This window comes from Eulemur rufifrons, chromosome 15 (genome assembly GCF_041146395.1).
Source record: "Eulemur rufifrons isolate Redbay chromosome 15, OSU_ERuf_1, whole genome shotgun sequence".
In the NCBI taxonomy this organism is placed as follows: Eukaryota; Metazoa; Chordata; class Mammalia; order Primates; family Lemuridae; genus Eulemur; species Eulemur rufifrons.
The window spans coordinates 85,013,888-85,032,124 of NC_090997.1; positions in this window are offsets into that span (position 1 = coordinate 85,013,888).

The following is an 18,237-nucleotide window of genomic DNA, read 5'->3' on the forward strand; positions in this document are numbered from 1 at the left end:
CAATCCGGTGTCCATCAGCAGGTGAATGGACGGACACATTGTGGTATACTTCTGTGGTGGAACTCTGCTCAGCAATAAAAAGGAATTGCTACAACTACATGGAAGAATCGCAAGATAATTATGCTAAGTGAAAGGAGCCAGATAGAAATAGTATATACTCTATGATTCTATCTATGTAAGAGTCTGTAAGATGCCAGCTAATCCATCATGAAAGAGAGCGGATCAATGACTGCCTGGGGACAGAGAGGTGTGCAGGGCGGGTGGAGGGGCTATTACAGAGGGGCGTTATGAGACTTTTGTAGGTGATGGGTACATTCAGTAACTCGGTTGTGGGGATGGTTTTAGGGATGTATACATAGGTCATAAAGTAGACTGTACACTGTAAATATGTACAGTTCGTTATATGCCAATTAAATGCCAATAAAGCTATTAGGCTTAAAAAACCTCACTAACCTTTTTGGGACATGCTGTTTATTGCTGTGGTTGAGCATGTGACAGCTGGTAGCCAGGTCAAAGTGGCATCACAGTCACCCCATTGCCCGTGCTGCTGCTGCTGGCCCATTTCTCCCAGGACTCCCGGGAAACCTGGGTGTTAAGGAGCACAAATGAGAGACTGGGGACACCCCCAGCGACTGCTGCTGCAGCGTGGGGGTTCTGTAGCCAGTCCTTTTCCCCTAGTCCTGGGTGCCGGCCACCCTCCCACGGGCCGTGAGGTGCTTCCAACATCACTTTCCTTTTCCCTCCCGCCTCCCTGCAGGCTGTGTGGTGTGGTGGAAAGAGCACTGATTCTCGAGCCACGCTGCTGGCTTTGCTTCCGGGCTTCCCCAGATGGTGGCCATGTGACCTTCCTAGGGTTGCTGCAACAAAGCGCCACAAACTGGGTGACTTAGAACAACAGGAATTTGTTGTCTCCCAGTTCTGGAGGCTGGAAGTCAGATCGCCGTGTCAGCAGGGCTGCTTCCTTCTCAGAGCTGTCAGGGGGGTCTGTTCTAAACCTCTCCCCTAGCTTCTGGGGCTTTGCTGCCATCTTGGCACCCCTTGGCCTGTGGCAGCATAATTCCACCTTCACACGGCATCATCCCTGTGCATGTGTCTGTGTCTTCACACAGCACTCTGTTTCAAGGATGCCAGTCATATTGGATTGGGGGCCCAGCCCACTCCAGGATGGCCCCCTGTTCACTAATGACATCTGCAACCACCGTCTTTCCAAATAAGGCTACATTTTGAGGTACCGGGGGTTAGGACTTCAGTATATGAATTTTGTGGAGACACAACTCAACCCATGAGGATAAACATATTTCTCTTCTCAGCGGTTTCGTTTTCTCACCTGTAAAACAGGGATATTAGTAACGCTTACACTGCAGAGTTGGTATAAAGATGCAGTCGTTTAGAGCATGTAAAGCAGTTTGAGATGTCCCGGCAAAAAGCAGTTGGTACCCATTAGCCGTCACTACTGTTCACTACCGCATGTGCAGATTTTGTTCTGGACTTTATGAAGTAACACCCCTCCCATCTGATTAAGGTTTTTACTACATTTTAAAAAATAATAGGCCTGGCTCAGGGGCTCATCCCTGTAATCCTGGCACTTTGGGAGGCTGAGGCTGGAGGATGGCTTGAGGCCAGGAGTCTGAGACCAGCCTGACCCTGTCTCTACAAAAAATAGAAAAATTAGCCAGGCGTGGTGGTGCATGCCTGTAGTCCCAGCTACTCTGGAAACTGAGGCAGGAGGATCACTTGAGCCCAGGAGTTTGAGGTTGTAGTGAGCTACGATTGTACCACTGCACTCTAGCATGGGCGACAGAGTCTCTAAAAAAATAAATAAAATAAAATAAAATAAAATAAAAATAATACTATAAAGCAATATATGCTAAGTACTAAAGTCCCGAGGAAGTGAATTTTGGGGAAAATTACTAATCTTTGAGTTTCAATTTCTCTTCCGTAAAATGGGGTTAATATAGTTATTGCAACGATTAAATGAGATAATGTAGGGCAAGTGCCTGTCAGATGCCTCAAACATGATAGGCACTCAATGAATATTTTTTAAAAGTACAGAAGCCGTGCTGTGGGCAAGGACTTGGGAAAATCATTAGGAACAAGACTGTGACTTTTGAGCAGAGCAAAGTTGGTCTTATTAGCTCAGTAATTCCACATCTGAGTACAATGACAACTAATTTTTTAATGATGGCACATTGGGATCAAACTACCCCGAGACGTCTCCTGCAACTGCTGTTGTGTCCTCACGAGCAGCTGGTTTTGAAGTTGAAGACGGCACTCTGAAATGTGGCCACAGGAGGGCAGTAGTGTGCTGTGGGTCCACAAAGAAGCAAAAAACTTCAGCACCCCCTTTTTATCTTTACTCCATAAATTCTTTCTTCTAAACTAGGAGTATATTATTCCTTCCATATTTTCAGCTAAACAGATAGGTTACCTTGAATAAAGTCTGCTTTCAGCTTATAAAATGCAACAGGCAGTCACTAACCTCTTCTTAAAGAGTCATATACCATGATACTGATGTGTTTGAAGAAATGAATATTTTTATTAAACCCATGTTTTGGCTAAGAGTATTGCCACATTTATCACACTTACATCCTGGCTTTTCACAGGAAATACACTCAAACACCTCTGACATGAGAACTGTACTAAACATAATTTAAGATTTCTTTGATGTTTGCACTTCAGTATCTTGGATTCCATCATTATGACAATTGCTTATCTTTCTCGAGCCTTGATTTCTCATCTTTAAGGTGGGAACAATACAGTTATTGTCATAGTTCAGTGAGACAGTGGAGGTGAAATGCCAATCATCAAGCCCTAAATCTTTTGTGCTTCTGGATGCACAGAACCCTTCCAATTTGGGGACAGTCTGAAGACGAGTGAGAGACAGGACTTGCCCCTGTCTAGTGAAGTCAAAGGCAGGCAGATCTTCTTTCCACTCTTTGACTCCTGGCTGCTAGAGCACAGGCATGTGACCAAAACGTGGCTGGGCATCTCCAAGGCCTGGGCCACTTGGATATTAGTTGCAATAGCAGGTGTAGGCTGGTGGCACAAGAGCAAGTCCCTGGGATCAGCCGAGTCCAGCAGGATGCCGGTGGGGCTTTGCCTAGCGTAGGTTCTGCGTAAGTAAGCAGAGTTCTCCCAACAGTACTGGGAGTTGATGTATATCCTTCTAACAAATTCATATTTTATTTATATTAGCCGGAATATCTGCTGTTGTTTATAACCCAAAACGCTGAAGACTGCAAGCTTCAACTTTAAGTTTGTACAAAATTACTGGTTAAAGAAGGATTCTGGCTGGTGGATAGTAGAGTCTCTCCTGAGTTTTATTCCACAATACAATCAATGACTGCAAAAAGAAAACTTGTATAATTCAAAAGAGGGCTAGTTTTTTGACGTGACAATAGAAATAATATGCCCTAGGCCCAGACAGCTGGGATCCAACCACCCTGTAGTTGTTGGCGGAGCAGCAGGCTCGTCTGAGAGCGGCTGTGCGTGCTCTTCATCACTGGTTGCCTGGGTGAGTTAACTAGGTACCAGTGGCTTCCCCTTCCTCCAGACTGAGAGGCTACACCGAAGCTTGGTTTCCCATGGGAAAAGTGACTTCCTCTCTCATACTCCAATCCCACAAGACCTTAAATGAGACTAAATGGAAATAACTGTGAAATCCACCGGTAAGAGAGCAGTAGAAACATTACATATGGGTGTGTATGTATGGACAGGCTTCAGCATCAAAACACAGATTCCTATGCATAAATCACACAACAATACCATACGACCACTCTCCATTGTATCAAAAGGTAAATATTTTTTTTTCTTAAAAGAAAAGACTGTGGAATAAAAGGTAAATATTTTCTCTTCAGATGATATTAGAATAATCATTTGTTTAGTTTTTAAAGTGAAATGTCATCTATTTTTGAAATGTTTCATTATAATTTAAAGCCTGTCACCACCACACACACACAAAAACCCAAACCCAAAACCCAAGCAAAAACTCCAACCCCAAACTACTGCTATTTGCTTCTCCATTCTCCAAACTGCTCTTTACTGCCCGATATCACACTCACCAGGACAATTTTCTTGGTAAAAGAACTTTCATTTCTTCCTTCCCTCTACCCCAGCCCTCGCCTTGGGAATGAAGTGGTCAGAGAAAATGATCTCTTTACAAATATATGACGAAAGTGGGCTTGCCACAGCATAATAGGGGAAGACTTTTGTATCATCTATATTCTAGGTTGGTCATAAAACCATCTTATAAAATTGGTTAATTAGGACAACGTTCAACTGTTTATTATGTTGAGAAAATAGAGTTTGGGGGCAGGTCCGAGATGAAGAGATGGGTGTTAAGGGAAGACTCAATTTATAGCTTTTACTACCAGTAAAATCTGAAGCCTTGAAAAATCTCAATGGTGCCCAATTATATAAAACCAAGGTAATTTTTCTTGCATCATCAATATTTAAAAGCCACTTGGCTGACCATGTTGGGACACCTATGTTTTGAAGCATGTGAGGAAACAGCTGTGAGTACATTTATAGTATTCCATTGAATATGTTAATGCTTCAAATTCAAGATATGTAATTTCAAGTTTGTGACGTTTACAGACATGTTTGTATCCAGAGTACCTAAGAAAAGTTAAAATGAGATAAAATCTTAGGAAAAAAGGAGGCAGCTCATTTCCCTCAATCTCCTTTGTTTTTTAAATGCTCTCTTTGAACTTAAAATAATGCTTTTTTTGCATAATGCCCTTTCCTCCTAATTCTTGAATATTTCCAAACTGATTTTAGAGTCTTAAATGACTCCTTTCTATACCAGAGATATACTTTGCAGAGCTACCTCTTTGACTAACTCTAACGTGCAAACCTCCATACTAACGTAAGTCTGAAATACGGTAGAAAGGATGTTATCTTTCAAAAATAAACAAAGGAAAAACGTAGGTAACAAAATCTAACAAAGAGAATGCATTTAACATCATGGCGTGGTAGGAAAAAACAAATTATTCTTTCTTGCATCATTGATATTTATAAGTCACTTGCTGGGCCATTTTGAGACCCCTCTGTTTGTAGCACACAAAGTTAACAGCTGGGTCACATTGATGGCATCCCACTCAATACGGTGCTTCAGGGTCCAGCTTTAGAATTTCTGACTTGCAGTTTACAGGCATACTTGCCTCCAGATATCAGGAAACTCTTAAATAGGAAAAAATCGTGGTGAAGAAGTCATAGAGTATGTATTTTTTTTCCTTCTTTTTAGCTCTTTTGGCAAGTAAAATATTACTATTAGTATAATAGCTCTTTCTTATAAGAAATCAGCCTAAGATCTTAAAATACGCCCTTCATACCAGTCATACTTAGCAGCCTCTTTCTACACCTGCCCTAATGTGCAAATAGTCAACCCTCCAAACAGTTGAAAAATGCTTTTTCATGCGGCATTTCGTTGAATTTTGTGATGAGTCTTGTTGAATTCTCCCGCCTTTGGCAGCAAAATATGTTGGGAAGAACGTGGACTGTGAATGTCAACCGATCGGTGTTCAAACAGCAGCTCAGCTCGATGCCCTTGGGCTTGAACTCACTGAACTTTGGCTCACTCTCCTGATGAAATGGGTAAAACAATGCCAACTTAACAAGAGTGTTTCAGGGATTAAAGGAGAATGACAATAATAGCTAAGATTCATGAAGGAATTTTCATGCACCGGGAACTGGCTGAGAGCTTGACATAGGCTTGACACTTCAGGAAATCGGGTATACGTGGAAAGGTCACATGAAACAGGCCAGAGAAATGTGAATTTATTCTCCCTTCCTATGTCTTTACAAATTCTTGTAAGAATGATTTTTAATGAGAACATAATAGTCTAAAAGACACACCTATGTCCTTTACCATTTCCCTAATTGAAGAGCATTAAGATTGTTTTCACTTTTTGGCTGGGCTTTGCTATTAAAACATACACTATAGTGAATATCACTGTGCATGAATTTCTATTTGAATTTTGAAAATTTTTACCCTTGGTACAGAAGCCCAGAAATACAATCACCGAGTCAAGGGATATGAACATTTTACAGCCGATTTGCTTTCCAAATTGGTTTCCCTAATTTTTTGATCTCATCCCACCCTTGCCAAAAATGCATAATTTAATCTTTTTTCTAGCTGTTAAGTGTGAATGGTATTTTGTTTTAACTTGAAATTTTAAAAGTACTAATTAGGTGAACAATGAAAAATTACTGACAACCTGTATTTTCTCATTTGAGAACTGAGAACTCCATAAGAGTTCTTCACACACTAAGAATATTAACCCTTTGTTCATTAAATGTGAAAAAATTCACACCTCACTGTCTTTTAATTTGGTGTATGCTAAATTTTAAGATTCATAAGATTTAAGGTTCTATGGGATAAAAATCTATCAATCTTTTTTCATTATGATTTCAATAGTTTTTATACTCTAAAAGGTCTTTGCCTTCCAGAGATCAGAAAAATAGTTGAAGCGCTTTCTTTTAAGTTTATTTTCAGTTTAAGTTTCTTCGATTTAATTCTTTGGTCAATCTAGAATTGCTTTGATGTGCGGTGTGAGAGGAGAATGAGAATTTTCTTTTGGCTGAACCGAGAAGATGGGCCCATATACCTGGGTCTTGCTAAAATAAATGAACAAAGACACCAAAGGCAAACACCCAAGGCCAAGAAATCAACTGAGGGGTTTTCTTTTTGGAAACATTGTCTTGTAAGGGAAAGAAACTTAGGAAACTTATATAGCTCCAGATTTTTTAAACACAGAGAAATCTTATTTCTTTCTTTCTTAGTTATTCAAGACATACATACATTGTTTTGTTTTTTTAACCTGATTTCAGAGTATCCATATCTGGTTCTGTTGGTATATTAAGGTTTTGAGGCTTCTATATGTATTAAATATCTCTCTCTCTCTTTCTCTCCCACACATAAGTGCATTCCTCGTTTGGCCACCCACTCACCTTCCATACCTTGTAAAAATAAAATGATTACATCCAGGTGAATGAGTAACTTAGCCGTGCGATACAAAGGACTTGCTGGTTTAATTTTCTGCCACGTTGCAAGTTCAGACCTCAGGAGAGGATCCTGATTGAGACTGAAGCACACACATAAATAAATCCCCAGCCAATGCTCGGTTTGAATAGATATATGGGAGTTGGGGAAGGAATTGACCAGATGCCGGACCATATGATAAACACAGAGGATCACGGTGTGGTATAAAAACCGGGCAGTTCTATGGTACAGCTGGCCGTGCATAATCTTCTGCTAATTTATAAGGCAGGAGCATCTGCTCTCTAGCAGCCCCTCTCCAATTTTCTAACAGTCTCATCCTCGAGTCTCTCGTTGAACTGAACAGCCACACAGAGCTGCAGAAGGGAAAGGAGGGTTCCACCAGGGACAAATGACACGGCCCAGAATCCTGCTTTTCCGAGGGAAAAGGGAGAAAGACCTTAATTCTCGGTTTCATCCTAGATTCTTAGTCTCATTCTGACTAAGGCTTCTTTTTTGGATAGTGGCATTTTGAAATCGTTCTTTTAAATGGAGCCTCTTGGGTTGCCGTCACTGGATAGGGTCTTTCTCTATAAGAAGTTTCCCTCTGCCCCTTAATCTATGAGAGGAGAATTTAGGCCAAACTAAAGCTTCACATTGATTTCAGTTTGAGTTGGTATTAGTTTCTATTTAATTCAAAACAACTAGTACTTGCTGGGGACTACACAGGCAAACTGGGAGGCAGGAGCCCTCCTGGCCCTAAAGTCCCCTTCCCACAACCCGTTGAGAGGTCCTGTCTCCCTACTCACTGTTCTCTCCTCCGCTTCTTATTTTCCTTCTGTTTCCTGCCAGGGCAGGGTGGGGTTGTGCCGGTGACGTGGCCTTAATTACCTAGTGGACTAGGCTCAGCTTTCTGCTACCTCTCTGTTTAATCCCATATTTTAATATTTTTATTTTAAAACAGACATCTAACACTGATGTTAAAAGACTCAAAGGAATGAACATCTTAATGACAGAGTTTTGTTTTCTGGGAAACAGAGGTAACATGGTTTTAAAAGGAGGACGTCTTCACCATCAAAGTGGAGGGGAAAAAACCCTTTGGTCTCGGGATCAGAAGAGCCTTTAGTCCTTATTCCGCCACTGATACAGCTTTGTGATGTTGGTCACGGCACTTGGTCTCTCTGAGCCTGTGTTTTCAGAGCGTCACTGTGGGGATAAGAAGACTTCCAACCTATTTTATAAAAAATATCTTTTAAGATATGAGACTGTAGACAAATATGTAACTATGATTAGATTCATGGACATGTGGCATATTAGAGCCCTAATAAGGTGACCATATAATTTATCATCCAAACCAGGATATTTTTGTGAGAGGAAAAAAAGATGAGGACTGGACAGGGGACCGGGGTAATAGTAAACTGTCCTGGGAAAACCTGGACACTTTGGTCCATAAAAGGCTCTAGAAGCCATATACCCTAATTATGCCTAGTTCCAGGTTTGTCTTTGAACACTACTGTGCCCATAAGAGAGGATACAGGAAAGACAGAAAAAAAAAAAAAAAGAAGAGAGAAAAGAAAGAAAGGAAGGAAGGAAGAAAGAAATAAAGGAAGAAAGAAAGAGAAAGAAAGGAAGGATGGATGGATGGAAGGAAGGAAGAAACTTTCCACCAGTATGTTGTTGAGTGTTAGGGGAAACCAAGCACATTCAAAATACTCAACGAACGTGACATCAGTGTTGACCCTGCATCACCCTGGCTGTTTGGACTCCCTTGAGCCTCCTGCCTGCCCCATCCCATGGCATGGAGAGTGGAGTGGCGAAGACTCATGCAAAACGGTTGAGATGATTTCTGCAGCGCTGTGCATGCCGTGGGCAAGGGGCAGGGCTAAACTTTGACCCCGTCGATCTTTTCACCCCTTCCTCCAGCTTTCCCCGTTTCTCCCGGGGTCTGCATGCTGTCTTTGAATGCCCGGGATCTCCCACCATGTCCTGCTCCAAGACCACACTCACTGATGGTGCTCTGGGTTTTGATATCATCATGTTTCCCAAACTCCTCTGATGGAAAGAATCACCCGGGGCGCTCGCCCTGTGATTCTGTCAGAAAGTTTGGGGTGGGGCCTGCTGCCCTGTGTGCTTAACTGAGTTCCTGGGTGAGTCTCATGATCACGTGAGTCTGAGACACATGGATTTAATAAATGTGAAAGTTGAAAGATGCCCTTGAGATCATTTAAGTGAGTGGTTCTCAAAGTGTGGTGCTCAACCAGAGCATCAACATCACCTGGGGACTTGTTAGAAATGCAAATTATTGGCCCTACGAAACAGGAACTATGGAGGTAGGGCCCAGCGACCTGAGCTTTAACAAGCTGTCCAGATGATTCTCATGGAAGTGAAAATTCCAGAATCACTGATTTAGACCAACTCTTTCTTGTCTTCCATTTTGCAGATGAGGAATGTTGGCACTTTTTCTCTCACTTTGGGAGCCTGGCTGCTGAGGTTAGGGAGGGGCAAGTGCTGTGGTCTTTAGGTGACTGTGCCAGGGTGGGAAGCCAGACAGGAGAGGGAGAGGGCTCCACTGGGCATGGCCCTCAACCCCCTCTCCCTGCTCCCCAAGGGAGGATTCTTATCTACAGATAAGGACTCCTGTTTGCCAAGGGTACTGCTAAAAGACACAAGGCTTCTGAAGCGTCAAATGCCTGTGGTCAACCGGAACCTGGGTGTAAATAATGACTCTCCACTAAGAAATCCCCTGAGAGCCCAGCCACCAAGAAGGCCCAGTTCCCTCTAGAGAAAGACACGTTTCACTCTTGGAGAAGTTTCAGCTCCGCTTTTGGTGGTTAGTCGCTGTTCATTCTCAGGGTGGTTGATGAAAGATTCTTCTAATTAATGCTGCAGAAGAATCATCTGATATTGCAAGCTGTGGGCAGATACAGCTGCAGTTTAATCACACATCTTCCTGTCACACCGGTGGGAAGGGACGAGTGTTCAGCAGACAGTTCAGTCACCCCTGTTATCCTCAAAACCAGCCAAATCCAGTCATTTGGCTACAAGTTTCACAGTGTTTCCAAATTCAAGTACAATATGTACCATCATTTAGTCAATATTTTTCATTTACCCAACTTAAAAAAAGTAAAATATTTTAGAATAGTTTCAAATTTACAAAATAATTGTGAAGATAGAGCAGAGAATTCCCATATACCCCACACCTACTTTCCCCTCTTATTAGCATCTTACATTAGTAGGATACACTTGCTACAGTTAATGAACTAAAATTGATACATTATTATTAATTAATTACAAGGCAAGCACCTCTTTTGCAGATTCAAAGGCTAAAGCAAGGGCCCTCTGTCTTCATCTCTGCTGAATCCTCAAGATCTAGCACTGGCACCTAATTGATGTTTATTAAATATGTGTACAGGACTGTGAGTGAAGAAATTAATGATCAGGTGTTAGTTTTAGAAAGATCACTCTGGCTGTAATATGAAGGTTAGGTGGAAGGAGGCAATAGTAGGTAGGAGACCAAGCAGGAGGTCTGTGGCAAGTCTTGATAGCAGACACACAGCCAAGGCTTCTAGGGTTTTGGACCCAAATCCTACCCTCTCAAGTAAATAACTAGTCTCCTTCTGGAAAAATAAGTCTTTTGCCTTATGATTTGCATCCTGAAAGCCTGACCATGGGACACCTGTGACCATGTGGCCTGAGCATCCCATCATGAAGGGGTGTTCTCTGGACCATCGAGCCATGAGGCAGGAGGGGCATCTCAAGACTGGACCCAGCCATGTTCTTGCAGCACAAATAGGCCGCAGCACATGTAGAATCCACGGACAAGGTGACCACTCTCTGAACGTGTGACTACTCAGTCTCTTTCCCAGACACACCAGTGTTTCCTCAATGTGCTCAGGAGCCAGTATCCGTGCAGCAGGGGTGGAGGTGACACGTGGCTCAGAAGCGTGGGCGTCCTCTCACTGAGGCTGACCTGGCTGCCCCCAGCCTGAGTGTCCCATCAGCCAACGGCAGGAAGCAGCCTGTCCACACTTCGTATGTTAGCCTGTCTCGGAGGGGGCAGTGATTTGTCCCCAGTGGAGTAGACATACCTAGATTTGGGTTCACCTTCTAGTTTACCATGCTTCCGTGTGGCCCAGCACCTGTGGACTTACGGAGGATCTTATTCACCAGCACGTGTTACCACAGAGTGCTGCTTCTGACCAAAGCGCTCAACCTCAGCTGGCAGGTCTCTGTGCTTCCTATCAGTTACTTGAGCCAGTGAGCACTTCGAAAGTTCTTTTCTGGACACAGATCTTCAGACTGACATATTTCCTGGCTTGTGGGTTTGACACACACTCCTCTTTCCTCTTGGAATGGCCAGCACCTGAAAAAAAAATTGGCTTGGTAGGAAGGTAACACCCTGAATTTGTTCTTGGCCTGAAGCTTCTCTCTTTTTTTGGCTGAGGAGTCTTAACAGGCCTTTGAGAAAGACTGTGAGCAATCCTGTTATCTCCCTGTGGTTTGTTTGCAATTCCTTGCTATTTTAAGCTTCTCTCTTATCAGTTGGATTTTCAAGCCTGACAAGTCTGGCCTTTCTGGATGCTCTCATATTTCTTCCATCTGTTTCCAAACTTGCCAATTCTTGCCTTAGGTGATCACTTTTTAAAAAACCTTTTTGCAGACATCAAAGAGCAGCTAACACAGATGGACCTTCTGATTCTTCCCAGCAGCTTCCTTTGGCAGAACAGAAGTGATCTGCTTTTCCAGTTATTGGTGATAGTTTTACCAAATGTTTTGTCACAGCAGAACAAGGGTCATCAACTTTTTAGCCTGAAATACCCGTTGTCCCCATCACCCGCTGTTCTCCCATTGTACCAATGCCGCATTTTAGGCTTCAGTTATGGCAACACCATGCCCCATGTCCATATTATTTAGGGCAAATCCTAAGCTACTGTAAAGAGAACCCCAAATGCCCTGATTTAAATATGATGGATATTTATTTCTCTCACACATTAACATGCAGGGCTGGTAAGTGGGTTTTTCTCCAGGAAATCATTCAGGGACCTATATCATTGAAGACAAGCATTTTCAACACATCACCTCTGTGGCTGCTGAAGAACTAGAAAAAGGAAGGGCCATTCAAAAGTAAACACCTTTCAGAAGATGAGCGGGCAGGTGCGCACACCAATTTCATTCATTTCCAGCTGGAGAGAACTTAGACACATGGCTACACCTAGCTGGAAAGGACTTTTAAAAAGTGACCTGAAGCGGGGCAGCCCCACTCCAGAAAAGAGGAGAGAATGATTTTGGGGGGATAACAGTCTGCCACAATAAGCATATTGTTCTACCTTATTCTTTATAATGTTTATATAGTATATGACTTAACATATATATTGTACTTTTTCAACCATGTCCTTCTTGATGGATTTTTAGGTTGTTTCCGATTTATTGTGCTTATAAGCCCTCTTTATACATAAATATCTGTGCCCTGTAATTTTGATAGCTGTATCCACACTGCTTCCTGAAGATGTATTACTTATTCTCATACCGAGGTATTGAGTGTGCCGGCTTCCCTACGGCTTCACAAAAGTCCATCTCATCTGACTTTTCAACTTTTGCCAATTTATTAGGTAAAAGATGGTGTCTTGTTTTAGTTTGCATTTCTTTCATTATGTTTAGGATTTTTTTCTTTCTTTATAAAATAATTTTATTTCCTTTCTTGAAACTGCCTATTTTAAATCTTTGCTATTTTCCTGCTGGGTTTTTGGTACTTTTAAAATAAATTTGTATAGGCACTTTAGAGATACATAACGCTTGTCCAAATACAGTATTCCAGGCCTCGGTCTACATCAAGGGTGGGAAAACTATGGCTTGCAGGCCAAATCTGCCCTGTAAATGAAGTTTTATTGGAACACAGGCATGCTCGTTTTTTACATGTGTTCGATGACTGCTTTTGTGCTCCAATGGCTGAGTTGTTTCTACAAATATTATATGGCCTCGAGCCTAAATTATTTGCTCTCTAATCTTTTACAGAAAAACAGTTTGCTGATCCTGGCCCCCGACTCACTGAAAGAATCTCCAGTGTTGGGGGCCGCACACATACATTTTGAAAAACTTCTCAGGTACTTTTTAAGTTCACCAAAATGTGAGAAATATGATGTAGTTAGTAGTAGAATATAGGAAGGCATGGTTTCTCACTAGACTCTTTTTCACCTCTTCTGCATTTCTTTCCCTTTTCCCTCTACATCCAACCACTCAAAAACCAAGGTCTTAAGAAAAACACACAGGGGCTTTCCAAGTAAGTATGGCTGGTAATAAATAATCTGTGTCTCTTTACTCAGGCACTGCAAAATTCCTGAGATGTAGGAAAACTTTATTTTAAACAGTAAACGTTTTGGGCAAAAGCAAGAAGTTAACATTTCTTATATGTCAAAAAAGAAAACACATTTCTTCTCTTTAGAAAACAATTTTGATATGCAAAGTTATATATAAGTATGTCCCTAGATATGCATGTATTTGTATGATGATGTTGTGTGTAGGTGCATGCATAACACACAGAGACATGTATACATACATGTATATTAGAAGTGCTGCTGTGATTCAAACTCATGATTCAAACAGCCCAGTGTTTTGTTTCTGGTACACATCCCAAAGAACAGGGTTTCCCTAAAATCTTTCATGAGCAAGGAAATAACCACTTGAATAACTGAAGCTTTCACCTCAATGTCAATCTCAATGTTGAAGGGTGAATCTGAACTATCCTTTCCCTTAGTACTCCATTTGGCTCTGTTACTCATGACTTTATTAGATTCTCTTTCAAAGATATTTTTATTTGGTCCCTACCCTCATTCCACCTCACCGAAGTGCAATAGCGTTCCGCTCCTTAAAACAGAAAACATTTCAGGCCGGCGATGACATGCAGTTATAATACGTCATTAAAAACATCACTTATTTTCTGTGTTCTCTCTCATTACAGGAAATCTGTTTCAACACCACACAGAATTTCAGGCAAATGCTAATATAAATAACAGCTTTTCCCCTAAATATAAATAGGTATGATCTCCAAAATGAGGAGGAGAATCTTTACATGCTGCATTGATGGCCTAGAATCTTCTTATGCATGGATTAGAATTTCAAACTGTTTCGTATCTTATAAAGATAGAGTTGAAATATGCCAAAAACATTGTGTAACTATTGTATAAACTCCTTGAGCTTGGAGTTTGGAATTGATATTTCCTTTTAGATGGCACTTTTAATGTCCAAGGTTTCAAGGGACTAGGTTTCATTTAATAGGTGCATATGTTAGAACCAGTACTTTGGATTATAAAATTAATATATTTTTCTAGAAAAGGAATTATTATCATCATACTCAGAAAAATAAATTAGGTGCTCCATAAGATTTCTGGGTTGCTCCAGTTGGCTTCCTGTTTTCAGGATTCTTCCAGAGGGAGGCAGGCATGAACGTGTATGTGTTAGTATGTATGTTCACAAACCCAGGGAACACATCAGTCTCTCCCACATGTCAAGAACTCTTGACTTTCCCAAGAACCATCTCACCAATCTACACTCTGGGGCCATGGGGGGAACTTATTATGAGTTCTGGCTGCTTAGCAAGCCCCATATAGGGGGTGAGACACTGGTCTCCCCTTATGCAATTGTTAAACTGAAAAGAAAGACTGAATAAACAAACTATCAGTAGTATTTGAGAAAAGCAAGTAAACACCAATAGAAAACACTGATGTGATGTTCTTAAAAGAATACTGCTCTATGTCTATTTAACCAAATATTAAACATAATGATGGTTGTCTGGCAATGATAGCAAAATACCTAAACTAAAAAGGATTTCTCTTCTTGGAGTTTCCCTCGGATACCTTGGTGGAGAAAGACCCATGACACCTCCTGTTGTATACACTGGCTGTTGAGTTGGGGTGAGTGAGGTTCAAAGGACTAGTTTGGTCTTCACTTTGCAGCAAATCTTACATCTTGGGCCATTATTTTATCACATGTCAAAATAATTTCTATGGAACCTAGAAAATTCCCATTGTTTTCTTTAGCTATTTTTCTACTATTGCCAGACAACGATCATTATATTTAATACTTGGTTAAATAGGTATACAGTAGTATTCTTTTAAGAACGTCACATCAGTGTTTCTATTGGTGTTTACCTGATTTTTCCAAATACTATTGTTTGCCGTTTATTCAGTCTTTCTTTTCAGTTTAATAATTGCGTTTGTCAAGTGATGCGTTGTGATCAGTAATTAAGTCTTCATTTAGTGAAAAGTATGAAGTCATGGAGACTTCATCTGAACTGATGAAGTTGTGCAGTTGATGAGAATATTTTTCTTGCTCAGTTTCATTGTTTTGACCAGCAATTAAAATTTTATTAAAAAATTTGTAAGGTCTAGTTTCTCATTGTTTCCATATTTTAAAAGTTTAAACTAACCATTCCTTTAAAAATGTTCTATATTTTTTTCTTTTCACCTCCCCTTGCCCTTTGATATGTGTTTCACCAAGTTGTTCTATCTTTAGGCATATGGAAATATTATATTACATTTATGTGATATTATGAAATCCAGATTACCAATTCCTACCATATTCTTGACTTACAGTTATTCTTAATGACCTAGCCTTAAAAAAAAAATTGTGCTCAGACTGTTTAGAATTTGAATATATTTTTATCTATGTATAATTAAAATAAATGTTAATGTTAAATGTCAAAATTATTCTAGTATTATTTTTTAAAAATTACTTTTTTACCAAGATATTTGGAATATCTTGTTAAAATAAAAGGTAAAATAAAATTATAATTAATAAAGTTATATTTATAATGAAATTTTAGAACCAAGATTATTTTTAAGTTGAAATGATGTTTTGAAATTTTCATTAATTTATATTTCATATTTTTATTAAAATAACACAATTTACGATTCTAGTGTTCCATTGCCCTTTAGTTGTCTAGGTAAGTAATTGGTATCATTCTTTGAGATATTACATCTAGACCTATTCGATACAATTTTAAGAAAAAAAATCAGTTGGTCAATATGACAAAATATTTTTTAGCTATGATATGCAGCTTCTGCATATCTCACACGAATTTGTGAAAATCTACAGAACCATGTTTTAGAGCATGAAAAGAAGCAAAGAAAACCTATGCTTCTGGAACATGATGCTTTGTGATGCAAACATTTACTAGTTTAATGCTGTGAGGAAGGAAGGACTTGGCAAATTGATTGTTTTCTCTCTTATTAAGCACTTCAACCTCTCAGGTCCTCCTGGATGTTGAATCTATCTGCTCTGACATACTCAGTAGCGGGACCTGTCACTCTACACCCAGTTTTGTTTCCAGACCTAAGGCAAGAAGCATGGAGAAGAGATTCCCTGTGGTCTAAATGGTGTTGGGCAAGAGAGCAGATGTTGTGAGCTGTGGGTTACACTGGCAGCACATGGGATGTGGTGTACAATATACGCTCAATATATTTTTACTGAATCAAAGAGTCTATGGTCATTAGGTCCCCTTAACTGAGACTGGATCCAGTGCTGCTGAGACCATGGAACTGAGAGCAGGAGGCTGACAGATTCTTCAACGTTCCAGGAGCTTTGGTGGATTAAAAAAATATGTTCTTAATGGTTATAAATTGTTTAATGGTCAATAAATAATTTTAATTTATTAATCAATTTACATTCTTAAAAAGGTAACATTTCCCTAAATAATCACACATTTATATGAGTGATAAAAAAATCTTATGAGTTTAACCAATTCGATTTCTCCAAACATTTAAACATTTATTAAAAATTTAATCAAAGGACTTTTAAAATTTCATTACAATCAAGACTCATAAATGTTCTAAATCCCATAAGAAACACCCAAAATACAAAATAAAGCAAAGTTTGCAAAACTGATTAAAGCTGTTATACCAAAATGATTACAAATAGCGTAAATTAAACATCACTTTTTATTCTTCTCCATCACATTTCCGGGGTTTCAATAATCCTGCCAGCCACTGCTTTATCACTTGTTTAACATTTTAGTAACTGGACTAGATCTAGAAGAAAATGGAGGCCATCACAGACCAGCTGCTGCTGCAGATTCCTGGGTGGAAATCACAAGTTCTTGGGTTGCACCATCCAAGGAAATTCAAACCCAAGTGTTGGTACGAGGCCAAGTCTGCTTCCATTTTCACTTGTTTCATCATAGGACTCTCAGGCCCCTGCCTTTTATGAAGATTCTCAGTTTTTAAGACACATCTTTCTTTTAATGGGGTCTCCTTTATATTTTATGAGGCTAGCTATATATTTTGGTATGATACATAGACTGCTGAAATTTTTTTAAATACAAGCATTTATCATTAGTATTTAATTCAAATTAGTAACTATAATTAGTAGAAATTTTCCTTTCCTAGAAAATGGGAGGTTGAGTTTGCCTGGGTGGCTTTTTTCTTTAGGACATTTGATGAATGTGTCCGTATGGAAGCCTCCCACTGACTGTTGTTGATCTTCCTGAGCAACTGCGGATGCTCTGGTATCTAGAGATTGTGGTCCTCGTTTCTGTGACTATTGCATGAAATCAGCAGGGCTGATCAGACCGTCCTGTTCTTGGAACAGTCCCTGGAACAGTGCCTACTTTTCTGGTCTTGTTTGGCTCATTCGCATGCTTCCATTCACCCTCTGCTGTTTAGGTGGACAGAAATAAATACATACATACACTTTGAAATATAAATATGCTCAACTGAAGAAACTTTTATGAAAATCAAGATCTCCCTACACTCATGGAGATTCCTTTTCTTCAATATTTTTACATTTTTAATTTTCATATTATATAGAGTATCAATATTTTATATGTGCTTAAAAGTCAATAAAAATTAAAACAATCGATTCTCTTCATTTTTTTGTACTACAATCAATTTTTTGTGCATTTTATAATGACTTTTCTTTTTTGAGCTTTGTTTTGAACTCAGTCTCAAATTGGCCAACCCCCTTAGATTGCCATCTACTTCATCCTTTTAGCACTGCCCCTGATGTTTCATGACAAAAATAGTTTGCTCCAGATCCATCTTGATTTTTGTTTCTGCCATAAGGACTCTTTGAAGTGTCCTATATCTTTGAACTGGAGGTTAGTGTTAGAGACCAACATCTGAGGCTGGGGGTGCACACGAGAATTGGGAAAAGTAAGAGCTGTCACAGCTACTGTGGGTTGAACAAGAAGTTAAGATGTTTTTAAGATTATGGTTCCACATTAATCTTCAAATTTATATTATTTGATTTCATTTTTATTATAATAA